This window comes from Mesoplodon mirus (assembly GCF_964341445.2).
Source record: "Mesoplodon mirus genome assembly, chromosome: 10".
In the NCBI taxonomy this organism is placed as follows: domain Eukaryota; kingdom Metazoa; phylum Chordata; class Mammalia; order Artiodactyla; family Ziphiidae; genus Mesoplodon; species Mesoplodon mirus.
This window is the reverse complement of record NC_138986.1, coordinates 109,680,463-109,697,635: the sequence shown is the minus strand read 5'-3', so window position 1 is coordinate 109,697,635 and position 17,173 is coordinate 109,680,463.

The window sequence follows — 17,173 nt, the reverse complement described above, 5'->3', positions numbered from 1 at the left end:
ACTCTGTCCTTCTCTGGAAGCAAAGGCAAAGACAAAGCCTACATTTTCCTCTGAAGATGCTTAATCTGGTCCCTCTTCCCTCCACCTCAAGCCCAGACCTTTCCGGCCCCTGCTCCTTGACTTCCCCACCATGGTAGTAGCAGTATTCACACACACACTCCCAGACTCAGCTGGCATCCATGCCCTCGGAACAGCTCAGGCATCCTGCCCAGGCTCCTCCACAGAGCCCTCATCACCTCTGATGACCCTGGATTTCCTCTCAGCCTCCCTGGGATCTGTGTGCCTCCTGCCTCACAGCCAAGCACCCCCTCACCTGAGGAGCCCCGCGCCCTTACCAGCGTAGCTGAGCTTGCGCAGAGTAGAAGTACAGAAGAAGTATTTAGAGGCAGAGGAGACCTCCCCTGCCCCTGAGCTGCAGCCTTGGGCCACCACTGTGGATCCAAGCCGAGGGGGATCCTCTTGTGACTTCGAGAGTCCTGAGGGAGGAATGAAAGGCTCAGGGTGGGTTCATCAGTCCTCTGTCCACCGATATTTACTGAGTGTGTGACACGTGTCAGGGGCAGTGAATACACACAGTTGAGAGTGTGGTTCCCAGTGGATCCTCCAGGATTTAATTCCAATCAATACTTATTCTCTCACTGTCTAGTTGGTAATGTAGGCCTCGGTGGTGACTGTGAGTGTGTGGGAAGAGTGAGTGATGTGTATCAGTTAAGTCTGTGGTAAGTGTGGGGTTGGCATGGGGAGCACAGTGCAGACGTGTCTATCTGTGTCTGTTGCCTTTGTGTGCATTTTTTCTGTTCACAAGTCAGGAATTCTGGGACATGTAACTTTTCCTCATTACATGGTGTGGCTTGTATTTATGGTGCGTGTTCATTCATTCATTCACCAAGATTCAGTAAGCAGCTACTCCTGTGTATCCGGCACTCTTGCATTGTTGTAGTCTTTGGTAACGCTGCACATTCTAGTAGGGGAAGACACACACTAAACAAAACTACAATAAATATATAATACATCAGCTGGTGGTAAGTATATAAGGGTTGCCAGACTTAGCGAACAAGAATACAAGGCACCCAGTTAAATTTCAGTTTCAGATAAACCCAGAATAATTTTTTAGTGTAAGTATTCCCATGCAGTATTTGGCCTGACTTAGTTTTAGTGTAAGTAGGGCCCATACAATATGTGGGACATACGGATACTGAAAAATTACTTGTTGTTTATCTGGAATTCAAATTGAACTGGATAGCCCATATTTTCTCTGGCAATCCTGACATGGGTTACTGAGACTGTGGTTTCCTGTGGTTTGTACAAAGCGGGTCTGGCATTACTCAAGAATGTGTTATAAGGGTGGTGTGTATGACACGTGACTGGTTCTTACAGAGGTATTTAGAGATGGCTGAAGTTAGCTGTGTTTGTGCAAGAGTTGAGGAAATACATGTATATATAGTGTGTGTGTGTGTGTGTGTCCTATATATATAGTCTGTGTGTCTATATACATATCTCATCTCCAGCGTTTGGTGTTGGAGGAGAGGATTGTGATACAGGTGGGTTGTATGAGAACGTAGTATAGGAGGGATGCGTGTATATACCTCCATGTGCTGTGTGTGGTTTAATAAGGAAGTTATATGTGGGGTGTGTGATATTTTTGCTGTATCAGAGTGTACATGGGTGTATGAGTTACTGTCTCATAAAACACCCCTAACAAGAATTCTGTATACACTCCTAGGTACGCCGAGTGTCAGCCAGCTCCAGGCAGGGTGACAAGAACTTTACCACACAGATGTTATATCTGGTAAGCACTCTACCCCCATTCATCTCGCTCTTCTCTGCACTACCACACACACACACGCACACACACACACACACACACTCACTCTCTCTCACACACACACACAGGAACATAGAGCAAAATATTCTGAATGGTCAGGGGCAGTCATTGCCTTCCCCAGCCTGTCCCAGCCACTGCCTGGAAATCTGCCTGCTGTCTAGAGCTCCATTCCCAGGGCCCATCCTACAGTCTCCAGGGCCCTGGGCCTGGTAGGAGCTACTGGGCTCTAATCTGGGGCAGAGGCCTCTAGCTGGAGCTCTGGGGTGACCACGCCTCTCCCAGGGCAGGCTACTCGCCTACATTTAATGCACGCAGGCACCACGTGGCCCGTGGCTCTCAGAGCTCCCCGCAGGACCCTGAGGACATTTCTCACCCCCGCTCACGCGGTCTCAGTCTCTGGAAAACCCTTCCCTTCCCTTGATCTCCTTTGGGAAATTCTTCCTGTTGAAGGAATAAATCCTCCTTGCTTTCAATATGACACCATCCCTAGACAAACAATCTTCTTTCAAAGTGCATTCCACTTGTCAAGATATTTTTCAACAGGGCCTTCAACTCATGGGGCTTCTCTTTCCACTTTGGTAAAAGAGGCCAAGCAACTCATGGGTCTCTCTCAGCATCCTTGCATCCTTCACATCCCCCACCTCATGACCCCAGGGAAAGATCCAAGAGAATAAGAGAGAAATCGGGGTCTGAGAAAAGCTGCACCTCTAGGTCTGTGCAAGCAGGATGCAGCCTGCTGTGAGTCCGACAAAGCTCCAGGCCCGGCTGCCCCAGGAGAGAGTCCTCAGACCAGCGGAGCTGACCTCCCATCTCCCAGGGGGCATCTGGCCATTCTGTGCCGTCTCACACCACAGGGACCCTCTGGATAGATACGGCAGCATCAGTGAGACAAGGTCTCTCGCTCCCTGCTTCACAGGTGACACGTTCTCAGTCCCCCGCTTCCTGGAGAAGCTTCAGTTTGGCAGAAACCCATGTGCCCCAGACAAGTTGCCCCCCACATACCTCCACCGTTCTCGGCAGTTTCCTGGGACTCTTCATTTTCCAGATGTTTCCTCTTTTGTCGCCGTTCCATCGTACCAACTAGAAGTCTCCCTTAGAAGATGCCTCAAGAGATGTCCAACTCCTCCTCTTCCCTACAGGTTGGCCCTTCTTGGCTCTTGGGCAATCCGTTGAAATGATTCAATACAAATAAAAATGGTCAAGTCTCCTAAATGGCTGAAAAACTTGTACCACTTAGTGAACCAGCAGTACTGCCTAGTGCTCACCAGGACTGTTATGTTTGCAAGGTTGCCAGGCGCACAGTGGAATTCTGTGACCTCAGTGATGACATCAGAGCATTCGGTGGACCTAGGTTGAGCACAGTGTCTGCAGTAGCACACGCCCCATTTTCAAGAACAATTCCTTTTTCCCAGCCGAAGCTTTCCCGTGAAATAGAAAGGTTCATACCATATCTATTATAAATTGTATCATACCATGTCTATTATAAAATTCACATTTTGATTGGAGATCTTTTTTTTTTTTATTTTTTTGCTTTATAACAAATTTAATCAGTTATACATATACATATGTTTCCATATCCCCTCCCTTTTGCGTCTCCCTCCCATCCTCCCTATCCCACCCCTCCAGGCGGTCACAAAGCACCGAGGTGATCTCCCTGAGCTATGCGGCTGCTTCCCACTAGCTATCTACCTTACGTTTGGTAGTGTATATATGTCCATGCCGCTCTTTCACTTTGTCACAGCTTACCCTTCCCCCTCCACATATCCTCAAGTCCATTCTCTAGTAGGTCTGTGTCTTTATTCCTGTCTTAACCCTATGTTCTTCATGACATTTTTTTTTCTTAAATTCCATATATATGTGTTAGCATACAGTATTTGTCTTTCTCTTTCTGACTTACTTCACTCTGTATGACACACTCTAGGTCTATCCACCTCATTACAAATAGCTCAATTTCATTTCTTTTTATGGCTGAGTAATATTCCATTGTATATATGTGCCACATCTTCTTTATCCATTCATCCGATGATGGACACTTAGGTTGTTTCCATCTCCGGGCTATTGTAAATAGGGCTGCTATGAACATTTTGGTACATGTCTCTTTTTGAATTATGGTTTTCTCAGGGTATATGCCTAGTAGTGGGATTGCTGGGTCATATGGTAGTTCTATTTGTAGTTTTTTAAGGAACCTCCATACCGTTCTCCACAGTGGTTGTACCAATTCACATTCCCACCAGCAGTGCAAGAGTGTTCCCTTTTTTCCACACCCTCTCCAGCATTTATTGTTTCTAGATTTTTTGATGATGGCCATTCTGACTGGTGTGAGATGATATCTCATTGTAGTTTTGATTTGCATTTCTCTAATGAGTAAAGATGTTGAGCATCCTTTCATGTGTTTGTTGGCACTCTGTATATCTTCTGTGGAGAAATGTCTATTTAGGTCTTCTGCCCATTTTTGGATTGGGTTGTTTGTTTTTTTCTTATTGAGCTGCATGAGCTGCTTATAAATTTTGGAGATTAATCCTTTGTCAGTTGCTTCATTTGCAAATATTTTCTCCCACTCTGAGGGTTGTCTTTTGGTCTTGTTTATGGTTTCCTTTGCTGTGCAAAAGCTTTTAAGTTTCATTAGGTCCCATGTGTTTATTTTTGTCTTTATTTCCATTTCTCTAGGAGGTGGGTCAAAAAGGATCTTGCTGTGATTTATGTCATAGAGTGTCCTGCCTATGTTTTCCTCTAAGAGTTTGATAGTGTCTGGCCTTACATTTAGGTCTTTAATCCATTTTGAGCTTATTTTTGTGTATGGTGTTAGGGAGTGATCTAATCTCATACTTTTACATGTCCCTATCCAGTTTTCCCAGCACCACTTATTGAAGAGACTGTCCTTTCTCCACTGTACATTCCTGCCTCCTTTATCAAAGATAAGGTGACCATATGTCCGTGGGTTTAACTCTGGGCTTTCTATCCTGTTCCATTGATCTATCTTTCTGTTTTTGTGCCAGTACCATACTGTCTTGATTACTGTAGCCTTGTAGTATAGTCTGAAGTCAGGGAGCCTGATTCCTCCAGCTCCATTTTTCGTTCTCAAGATTGCTTTGGCTATTCGGGGTCTTTTGTGTTTCCATACAAATTGTGAAATTTTTTGTTCTAGTTCTGTGAAAAATGCCAGTGGTAGTTTGATAGGGATTGCATTGAATCTGTAGATTGCTTTGGGTAGTAGAGTCATTTTCACAATGTTGATTCTTCCAATCCAAGAACATGGTACATCTCTCCATCTATTTGTATCATCTTTAATTTCTTTCATCAGTGTCTTATAATTTTCTGCATACAGGTCTTTTGTCTTGATTGGAGATCTTTTAATGTCTTTTCTAGAGAGATTTAATATGAATATTTTAAATGGTCTCCAGTTTCCCTGTGGATTATTGACATTTTAAACTCTGCACTTCAATTTTCCCTCAATACGTGTAATTTTGTCACGGCTCTTTCTGTACTTAAAGATGAGGAACTATATAATTGATTTCTTCATTTTTTCCCCATCTCTTTCCAAGGTACTGCATTTGATTGTGTCTTGCGACTGAGTGAAAAATGCTAGTCCTTGAGTCAGGACATTGGGCCCTTTAGCAAGTAACTCAACCTATCTGGGCTTCAGCTTCTGTATGTGCGATCAAGAGGCTTGGACTAGCTGACTTTTCAAATGCTGTGTTTCTTTGATTCACTCTCACTTACTGATCTGCTCCGTAAGAAGAGGGTCTGTTCTCATAAAGTAACAACAGTCTTTTCCTAACCTTGGGTTGGGCGGAGTTTATCTGTTCGTACTCAGTTTGTTAGTTATATTGCCTTCTACGTATGCTTAGCTCTAAATAATTTATATGGCTCTTGTGACAATTTTTAGATCTTCTTTTTTTCTTATTTTCTTTTACAGTTTCTAATTTGTTATCGCCAGTGTAGAGGAGCCTGATTGACTTCTAAAATTTATTGATCTTGTATGTGTGTGCCTTGTTGAACCGTCTTATTAGTTCCTGCTAGTTTATCTGTGGGTTCTTTTGGGTCTCCTAGATAAATGAGCATATTAAATGTAAATAATGTGTTCTTTGGATAAAGTTTATTTTCTTGCATCTCTATGTATAGAAGCAATATGTTGAATTGATTTAAATATTTAAATATTACATACCTGTTATCACAATCTAACATTCTTTATCTTATTTTCTTTCAATCAATATTATGTTTTCAAGATTTATCCACGTGAATCCATATAGATCTAGGTCTTTGATTTTTGACTGTTTGATATTATTTGATCACATGCATATAGCATCATTTATTTTCCATTCAAGCATTATTGGACAATTGGATTGTTTCCCTCCCTTCTCTAGAACAAACAACATTTCCTAGAATATCCCTGAAGATGTCTGACAGTCGAGAAGGGCCAGGCTGCCCGAAGGACTGCTACTTGCTTTTTGCCACGTTCCAACAGGCCGTCTCCAGCCAGCAATTTGAAGCACAGCTGAAATGAGAACTGCCCCAAATGTGAAGATCTTAGGAGCTTCCTAGAAGGTGGGAGCTTAATGATAGGCATCCTGCTGGGATCCCAGGGGAGTCTGAGCTGGCCTGAAGCTCATCTTCCTCCTCCACCTCTCAAGAGAAATGTGGAGGAAAGAAGACTTCAAAAACTGTGAGCAGGCAGAGGGAGAGATATTGGGGGCCGAAGCTGTAACTGAGGTCTTGGAGTGGGCTCTGAGGACACAGAGCCTCTAGAGAGCCAGGCTCTGCCTTCTGAGAACTTCTCCCCTAAGGCTGCTCATAATTCACGTGATACCAGCCATATAGATCCGACTTGGCCCACACTGTCACAGAAAGCCTTATCAGAATCTCTTCTTCTTCATACACTCTTGTGTCTGTTACTTGGTTATTGCCTTTGGTGCTCCACTGATGTGAACCACAGTCTCTCGGGGATGGAGGACACTAGTGATCCATCTTGCTCTGTGGCCTCAGTCCACAGCTTGAGGGTAAGTGAAGAGGCCAAATGAAGGTCAAGAAGGAACGATGGAGTTTGAAGAGAAGACCTGAGTTAAGGGTGTCTTCTCAAGTCTTGATGACTGAAATGTAGCTCCAGTACCTGAAGTCCTGCTTGTTCTCAAGGCTGACCACGGGGCTGGGTGCACTCAGTGAAGGAACCATATACACTTAGTATTTCCTTGCTTGCTCACACTTGCCCTACTCTGATACACCCTCTGCAAGACTGATCTTCCCCTGAAACAACTTTCCACCTGCTACTGTCATCTCAGGAACATTTGCTTCCCCTTCCTAGTGCTCCCCTAGAATGCCATTGCAGCCAATTCATAATTTGATAATCATGCTGCTTAGCATATTCTCAGCAACTTCTGATAAATTTTATTCACTTTATTCCATAGTCTTCACCCATCAATAATCTTCCTTAACTTCCTAGCTGCAGGTTAACCCATTCGGAATCATTTCTTTTTCTTTCTCTTCTTTGGCAAATCCTTTCTATCTTTTAAGGTCTTTTTCTTGTCTCTCTACCATCCTGCCTTCCTGAACTTCTTTTCTTTCGTTTAAGTAACTTTTCAATCTCCTTCCCCAATTTCCTCATACACATTGAGAGTTTATTCCTCACACGTTAGACGGCGGTTTATGAATGGCCAGGCATAATGGACTCAGAATGAGTTGGCACCCCCGAGGTACCTGTCTTGCTGGGGAGCCACAGGTGAAGGGCTGTCTGCTGGACATATGTTTGCATGGAGTCAGGCTGAGTGGCCTCAGGGTGTTTACTCTGCCCTTGTGTGTGTTTCTCGCTAGTTGGTTTCCTCGCCAGCCACCTGTGACCTCCCTCCATCCAGCCCAGGGAATCCTTCTCATCACAGGGGTAGGATGTTTGTCTCATTTTCCATCACATCCTTTCCCCAAAGTTTGGTTGTGAGTTGTTCCCATTCCAAAGACCTTTCCTCTTTGAAGAGAAAAGAGAACATCTTTTCTCTCCTCTCCTCTCACTTCACTTCTGCTCTATTATCTCCTCCGTCCAGAATGGCCCACTGACTCACATGGGTGTAGATCCGAAGATGGCAAGAACTGCCAGCAATTCTGAGATAATAATATGGATGGATCAGGAAAACTTGAAAACCTTTATCCCGCCACATTAAAAAAATTTGCACTTCCAGTGTATTCAGAGTCTCAGTGTAGAAACACAAATGATAGAGAAATTGAATGACACTCAAGTTTTTCTTTCCTCCTTTCCTGATTTATTCTAATCCTCCATGCTAACATGATGAACTATTTGTTAGGTAAAGTTTCAGACATTTTCTACCCATGCACACTTTTCTTCTTTTCACATAAGAGTGTGAACTAGGTCACTTTCAACATGCTGTGATTCTGTGATTCACTGTCTCCCACCGTGTCATCCACTGATAAAGTCATCTGTTTCACGGAGAACTATTTCCAATAGCTAATAGCCAATGTCTGTGGAGTGCTTACTCTGTGTCGGTTTCTTGTAACTACCTTACAGATCATTTGTACAACGTACCCATGGACCAGGTACAATTATGACCCCCAAGTGACAGATAAGTGCAGATAAGTACAAATAAATACAGAGGCCAAGTGACTTGCCCAAGACACTGGAGCAAATCAAAATCCATGCCTCTGTAATCATTTTGCTCTATTGCCTCTGTCTGGGAGGCTTGATGATTTGGCAACTAAAACCTTAAATAGCATGTTCCATTTTTATACCTGTGACACAAGCGTGGGGCTGTGATATGGGGTAACTAACCTGACTACTTTTGAAAACCCTTATGCACCTGGATGAAAGTAAGCCAGGGACTGCAAGCTATAGATTTAAGGTTTCCTACCAACTTTTAAAAATAGCTTCTTGAATGCAATTTACGTAGTGTCAAGTCTAGGATGTAGTCCAAATAGTAACAGAAAAATGGAGATATGTAGAAAAATACTTAAAGTTGACAAGTATTGGGAGTGTAGTATTTTGGGGGCCAGTGTGTAGACCACAGGAAAACTTGCTGTTTCCATCCCAAAGGGAAGAGCCCTACGTTGCAACTGCCAAGGTCCCTGGGGCAGCAAGTGTGCTCACTGCTTAGTAAAGAAGCTTCCTCAGTTTGATAGAATCATATGGGAGCCTTACATTTGGTTAGCAGTTCTACATTCTTGATGTAATAATATTTTCAGGGTGTGGGAGGGTATCAAGCTCTGAAAATACCCTTGGAGAGATTTGCTTATTAAGTTTGGCTTTTTCAATCTCCCTACTACTTCTTGACTAAACACCAGGCGGTTTCCTTCACTTTTCAGAACCATGTTGTTTTTCCCTTGTCTAATGAACTTTGAAATACTTTTGGATGAGCTATTAAGTTTGGGAGAAAAGAAACATCTCTTTAAAATAAGGAAGATAATAACAATGACAAGTAGAAAAAGCTCTAAAACAGAGAATATCCTCCATTCTAGCCAATGACTGGGAGTGGAAGGTACGTGCTCGCTGTCCAGGACGTAGAAATAAAAGCTGAGGAGGCGCTGAGGCGTCTCCTGGATCTCTATGAGCCTCCATCATTTCTGAAGGGTAGGGTTGACAGATAAAATATAGGCTGTTTAGATAAATATGAATGTCAGAAAAACAAGTATATTTTTAAGATAAGTATGCCCCAAATAGTTCATAGGATGTACTTATACTAAAAATAATGACTTATTATTCATGTGAAGTTCAAGTTTAACTGGGTATCCTGTACTTTTATTTACTAAATCTGACAGCCCTACTGATGATCCACAATGGAGGCAGTTGAGGAGCGGTACATGCTGGCTCTCGGACAGTCAGAAATGGCTTCAGCAGATCCAGGTACAGTATGAAATTCTTTTTGGATGTAGCTCAGAAGCCATGGCCAGCCCTTGACTGCAAGTACTGCCTCGGGTTTCCCTGAGGTGGGGTAAACCGTCCTCTTAATGGCCTTTTGGTAAGTCTGGAAGACCATATCCAAGGGGAGCCCCAAAGTCAGTTTCATCCTCACAACCATGTTTCCAATTCCTGGAATTGGCTGCATGTGACTCACAAGAGCTGAGGAGGTTTGTGGAAATTGGGAGTGTCATAGCTTGAACCCTTGTAGGTAAAGTTTTGCTGTTGTGAGAGTTTTAACAGGAGCAATGTGAAAGACTCCAGGTCCCCAGGTAGATAGAAATAATCCTGTTCTACCTGTGTGTATGTGACAAGTCTCTAATAGTTCAGAGAGCAAGTATCTGGTCTTAGAAAGACTGATCCAAGCTTGGATGTTTCTGGCGACAAGGCAAGGTCCTGAGTTTCAAGTTCACCTTTTATGGTTGAGGAGACAATAAGGTGGTCAGAAGGGAAATCATGGAGGAGACCTTGGCTTCATCCATTGTGCAGGCTTGTATATGTGGTTCTATGTAGATTGTGTTTCAAAGGTGGAGCTTGTTTACAACTATGAACATTCTCCGATGTACTTTTTGGACCTTCATTCCCAGAGCGAGAGCAGTGCCGAGGCTCTAGAAATGCCATGGATATTCTGAGCTGTCAGTGGCATTTCCCAGGTACTGTTCCCCTGGTGCCGCTCCTTGAAATGTCCAAAGGGATTATCATCTGTCTTGTGGCGGGTCCTAGCATTGTGAAATGAAGCTGCTGCACCTGGCTCAGAGGATTTCGGATGCGGTGGGAGGAGTAGTAGTACTACGACTATAAATTGTATCACAGCATATCTATTCCATCTTGAGAGTGGGGTTGGGGGGTTATGAAGGGGGGCTTTTATTGTACTTTTATACATTGTACCCTTGAAACTAATTCAATTTTTTTAAATTAATTAATTTATTTTGGGCTGCATTGGGTCTTTGTTGCTGCTAGCGGGTGTTCTCTAGTTGCAGTGCGCCGGGGCTCCTCTTGGCTGTGGTGCACGGGCTTCTCATTGCAGTGGCTTCTCTTGTTGCGGAGCATGGGCTCTAGGCACGCAGGCTTCCGTAGTCGTGGCACGTGGGCTCGGTTGATGTGGCACACGGGCTCTAGAGCACAGGCTCAGTAGTTGTGGCGCATGGGCTTAGTTAATACGTGGCACGTGGGATCTTCCCAGACCAGGGCTCGAACCCATGTTCCCTGCATTCGCAGGCATATTCTTAACTACCGCTCCACCAGGGAAGCCCAATAATTCAGTTTTTTATAAAGAGAAGTTTCCTAATATTATTCCAAAATTTTAAAACTATGTAGTTGGATAACACTATGAAAAATTAACTGATATATTCTTTTATTATTTCTCTTTGCTCCCTGGATTTTTTTTCCTCATCCAGTCAGCTAGGCACTGTGAGCTCACTGCATTAGGAAGGTAAAGACTCAGCAGAAATGAGGGAGAAAAAAAGAAAATTCTCAGCTTTGGAATGTTCACAACGGAGGCCACAGTAAAACAGGTGAGAATTCTGTGAACAAAAAATAAATGTCGTCTCAAATGCAAAAAAGTATTCTCTGCACTGGGAGGCAGGAGAGGGAGGGAGGGAAGGACTGAAGGAGAGAGATCAGTGTGGCCAGGGACATGGAAACTGTGCTTGAGGACGATAGGCCCAGGAAGAGAATCAGAATCTGGAGAAGGTTCAGCCTGCACGTGATCATTGCCTCCAGCCAGCACCCTCATCTCAGACGTTGGGAAATTCAGAGAGAGAGTGGGAGTACGTCAGGAGGGCCACGCGCAGAGTCTGTGTGGCAGGGGTTGTGGCCGTTCCCTATTTGTGAGGAGTCCCCAGCAATTTGCAGGCCTCTTCTGGAAAATGCTGGCGGACGTCTCTAGTGCTTATGTGAAAGCTTGTTCACAAACCTTGAAAGATACAGATGTAGCTGACAGATAGATGCATAGATAGAAAAATGTCATTAAATCAAAGCTCCAGGAAAGGTTTGGAAAATGCCCTTTATTGCATAGGACGCTTCTATTGTCATATGATGTTAGACTGAGTGCCGGTCCCTTCATCCTCCTTCAGACCACGGCATTCTGTCTGCTACTCTCCCGAGGGTCCTTTCTTCTCCCTGGAAGGGATAAAGCAAATGAGGTAGAACAGGAAGAGACAAGAAGCACTCCAAGCTCTGCTGGTCAGGGTTACCCTCCAGCATTGCCTTAATGCTCAGAGCCACACACACCACAGTGAGCTTGGCTCCAGATCAACTACCACGCCACGAAGGTTCTGGAACATTTCCATATCTCGGGGGACCTCATTTCCACGTGACTCTCTTTCCTATTCCCCTTTGTCACAGAAGGCTAGGTCCAGTGGTCAGGGTGAGATCTCGGCTCAGGCCCAAGGCTCTCAGACCTCAAAGTTCTGGTCCTGCAAGGGCCCCTGTCCTCTCTTGAGACCACTCCTGGCTCTCTCTGCCGAGAAGGAGCTGCTGGCAGTACGTCCTCTAAGAGTTGAGGTCCATCGTGCAGACCCTGAGAAAACTCCTAGGAAAAGGCTCCACCTTCTTGTTTACGTCAACAGAGGTCAATGCCTTTGTTAGTGCTGGGTGTGTCCCATTTGATGCAACTGCAGAGCCATTAGGTCAACCAGCACATGTGTGCGGCCCCTTCCCTTAGACTCCTCTGGGCCCTCGTGACATAGGCTCAGAAGACTGCCAGCCTCAAGCCTTACCTCTTCCAAGGGACGGCCACACCGTCTTCCAGGATCTTCTGTCCCATGAATCTCAGTTGCTGTTTGGAACTCAAAGGAGAGAAAAGACCCTGCCTGCGGGGTCTCTTTGGGCTGGGGCCTTCCCCCGTGGGCTGCTCTCCCTCATTCTCCTTTTCTTCTTGCTTCTCTTCATCCTCCTCCTCCTCCTCCTCCTCCTCCTCCTCCTCCTCCTCCTCAGGGGTGCTCTCGGATTCCACATTGCCCATCCACTGGGCCATGTTGAGATGAAAGACACGGCAGCTGAAGCCCTGCAGGACGCCGAACTTCACGTGCTGCTGGAGGATCTCCAAGGTGGGGAAGACCCGGCAGCAAGCCATGCACCTGAAGCTAGTCTCCATGGTCAGCATCCAGTCCGCTGTCTTGGCGCTGGGTCTCTCCTCGACAGCAGGTGGCCCTGATGGGCTGCCTGGCTCTGCCCTTTCCTCATACTCTTTCTCCTCCCCAGTGGGCTCACTGTCAGACAGGAGGCTTTTGGTGGACACATCAGAAGAGGGGTCAGTGGCTACTGCGCACACATCCTCAGGAAGGGTCACTTCTTCTATCGTCAGCTGCTTTTCAGGCAACCCCAAGGGTTTCTTTGTCTTCCAGGAGACAGCGACACCCTTGTTCACTTGTACCTGCATGTAGTATATTTTCATGCCCCTTTCCTCTTTGTCTGGGTGCAGATAGTTCTTACAGGGTGAAGAGGGTGAGGAGGAGACACAGTGTGATGGGGAAGCGGTCTCTCCTTCTTCCTGATCCTGGGCTAGGGGTGGTCTAGGCTGGGCAGTGTCTCGATGAAATCTCCGGATTCCTGAAAAAGGAAATGAAAATCATAATAACATGCATGGGCCATGCCGGAAGCTGAGGGAGCAGGTGTGGTAGACGAGAGAGGGACATTGGCACGACATAGCTATGTCGTGAGCTTGGTGTCTGTTGGCCGTAGGACGGAGTGGTGTATCGGGTGTCATCTGTGGGCTTTTAATGTGCGTGGGGGGGGATACTGGAGCGGTGTCTATATACAGGGGTGTGGAGTATGGTGGTGAGGGCTGTAGTATGTGAGGGATGCGGCTGGATGCGTGTACGACGAGGAGTGTGAGTTTGGGAATATCGGTGGTGCATTCCTTGTGGAATGGGGCTGTGGTGCAGGAGAGTACTGTGGAGCACGTGCTTGGGGTTGATGTGCACTGAGAAGGGCTGTGCCTGGAGGGCACGTGTATGTGTGAGCTGTGTACACCTGAGCTGGATGGTCCTGCTCTCAGGCTGGAGGTGGATAATGCAGAACTCTGTCCTTCTCTGGAAGCAAAGGCAAAGACAAAGCCTACATTTTCCTCTGAAGATGCTTAATCTGGTCCCTCTTCCCTCCACCTCAAGCCCAGACCTTTCCGGCCCCTGCTCCTTGACTTCCCCACCATGGTAGTAGCAGTATTCACACACACACTCCCACACTCAGCTGGCATCCATGCCCTCGGAACAGCTCAGGCATCCTGCCCAGGCTCCTCCACAGAGCCCTCATCACCTCTGATGACCCTGGATTTCCTCTCAGCCTCCCTGGGATCTGTGTGCCTCCTGCCTCACAGCCAAGCACCCCCTCACCTGAGGAGCCCCGCGCCCTTACCAGCGTAGCTGAGCTTGCGCAGAGTAGAAGTACAGAAGAAGTATTTAGAGGCAGAGGAGACCTCCCCTGCCCCTGGGCTGCAGCCTTGGGCCACCACAGTGGATCCAAGCCGAGGGGGATCCTCTTGTGACTTCGAGATTCCTGAGGGAGGAATGAAAGGCTCAGGGTGGGTTCATCAGTCCTCTGTCCACCGATATTTACTGAGTGTGTGACACGTGTCAGGTGCAGTGAATACACACAGTTGAGAGTGTGGTTCCCAGTGGATCCTCCAGGATTTAATTCCAATCAATACTTATTCTCTCACTGTCTAGTTGGTAATGTAGGCCTCGGTGGTGACTGTGAGTGTGTGGGAAGAGTGAGTGATGTGTATCAGTTAAGTCTGTGGTAAGTGTGGGGTTGGCATGGGGAGCACAGTGCAGACGTGTCTATCTGTGTCTGTGGCCTTTGTGTGCATGGTTTCTGTTCACAAGTCAGGAATTCTGGGACATGTAACTTTTCCTCATTACATGGTGTGGCTTGTATTTATGGTGCGTGTTCATTCATTCATTCACCAAGATTCAGTAAGCAGCTACTCCTGTGTATCCGGCACCCTTGCATTGTTGTAGTCTTTGGTAACGCTGCACATTCTAGTAGGGGAAGACACACACTAAACAAAACTACAATAAATATATAATACATCAGCTGGTGGTAAGTATATAAGGGTTGCCAGACTTAGCGAACAAGAATACAAGGCACCCAGTTAAATTTCAGTTTCAGATAAACCCAGAATAATTTTTTAGTGTAAGTATTCCCATGCAGTATTTGGCCTGACTTAGTTTTAGTGTAAGTAGGGCCCATACAATATGTGGGACATACGGATACTGAAAAATTACTTGTTGTTTATCTGGAATTCAAATTGAACTGGATAGCCCATATTTTCTCTGGCAATCCTGACATGGGTTACTGAGACTGTGGTTTCCTGTGGTTTGTACAAAGCGGGTCTGGCATTACTCAAGAATGTGTTATAAGGGTGGTGTGTATGACACGTGACTGGTTCTTACAGAGGTATTTAGAGATGGCTGAAGTTAGCTGTGTTTGTGCAAGAGTTGAGGAAATACATGTATATATAGTGTGTGTGTGTGTGTGTGTCCTATATATATAGTCTGTGTGTCTATATACATATCTCATCTCCAGCGTTTGGTGTTGGAGGAGAGGATTGTGATACAGGTGGGTTGTATGAGAACGTAGTATAGGAGGGATGCGTGTATATACCTCCATGTGCTGTGTGTGGTTTAATAAGGAAGTTATATGTGGGGTGTGTGATATTTTTGCTGTATCAGAGTGTACATGGGTGTATGAGTTACTGTCTCCTAAAACACCCCTAACAAGAATTCTGTATACACTCCTAGGTACGCCGAGTGTCAGCCAGCTCCAGGCAGGGTGACAAGAATTTTACCACACAGATGTTATATCTGGTAAGCACTCTACCCCCATTCATCTCGCTCTTCTCTGCACTACCACACACACACACGCACACACACACACACACACTCACTCTCTCACACACACACACACAGGAACATAGAGCAAAATATTCTGAATGGTCAGGGGCAGTCATTGCCTTCCCCAGCCTGTCCCAGCCACTGCCTGGAAATCTGCCTGCTGTCTAGAGCTCCATTCCCAGGGCCCATCCTACAGTCTCCAGGGCCCTGGGCCTGGTAGGAGCTACTGGGCTCTAATCTGGGGCAGAGGCCTCTAGCTGGAGCTCTGGGGTGACCACCCCTCTCCCAGGGCAAGCTACTCGCCTACATTTAATGCACGCAGGCACCACGTGGCCCGTGGCTCTCAGAGCTCCCCGCAGGACCCTGAGGACATTTCTCACCCCCGCTCACGCGGTCTCAGTCTCTGGAAAACCCTTCCCTTCCCTTGATCTCCTTTGGGAAATTCTTCCCGTTGAAGGAATAAATCCTCCTTGCTTTCAATATGACACCATCCCTAGACAAACAATCTTCTTTCAAAGTGCATTCCACTTGTCAAGATATTTTTCAACAGGGCCTTCAACTCATGGGGCTTCTCTTTCCACTTTGGTAAAAGAGGCCAAGCAACTCATGGGTCTCTCTCAGCATCCTTGCGTCCTTCACATCCCCCACCTCATGACCCCAGGGAAAGATCCAAGAGAATAAGAGAGAAATTGGGGTCTGAGAAAAGCTGCACCTCTAGGTCTGTGCAAGCAGGATGCAGCCTGCTGTGAGTCCGACAAAGCTCCAGGCCCGGCTGCCCCAGGAGAGAGTCCTCAGACCAGCGGAGCTGACCTCCCATCTCCCAGGGGGCATCTGGCCATTCTGTGCCGTCTCACACCACAGGGACCCTCTGGATAGATACGGCAGCATCAGTGAGACAAGGTCTCTCGCTCCCTGCTTCACAGGTGACACGTTCTCAGTCCCCCGCTTCCTGGAGAAGCTTCAGTTTGGCAGAAACCCATGTGCCCCAGACAAGTTGCCCCCCACATACCTCCACCGTTCTCGGCAGTTTCCTGGGACTCTTCATTTTCCAGATGTTTCCTCTTTTGTCGCCGTTCCATCGTACCAACTAGAAGTCTCCCTTAGAAGATGCCTCAAGAGATGTCCAACTCCTCCTCTTCCCTACAGGTTGGCCCTTCTTGGCTCTTGGGCAATCCGTTGAAATGATTCAATACAAATAAAAATGGTCAAGTCTCCTAAATGGCTGAAAAACTTGTACCACTTAGTGAACCAGCAGTACTGCCTAGTGCTCACCAGGGCTGTTATGTTTGCAAGGTTGCCAGGCGCACAGTGGAATTCTGTGACCTCAGTGATGACATCAGAGCATTCGGTGGACCTAGGTTGAGCACAGTGTCTGCAGTAGCACACGCCCCATTTTCAAGAACAATTCCTTTTTCCCAGCCGAAGCTTTCCCGTGAAATAGAAAGGTTCATACCATATCTATTATAAATTGTATCATACCATGTCTATTATAAAATTCACATTTTGATTGGACATCTTTTTTTTTTTATTCTTTTTATTTTTTTGCTTTATAACAAATTTAATCAGTTATACATATACATATGTTTCCATATCCCCTCCCTTTTGCGTCTCCCTCCCATC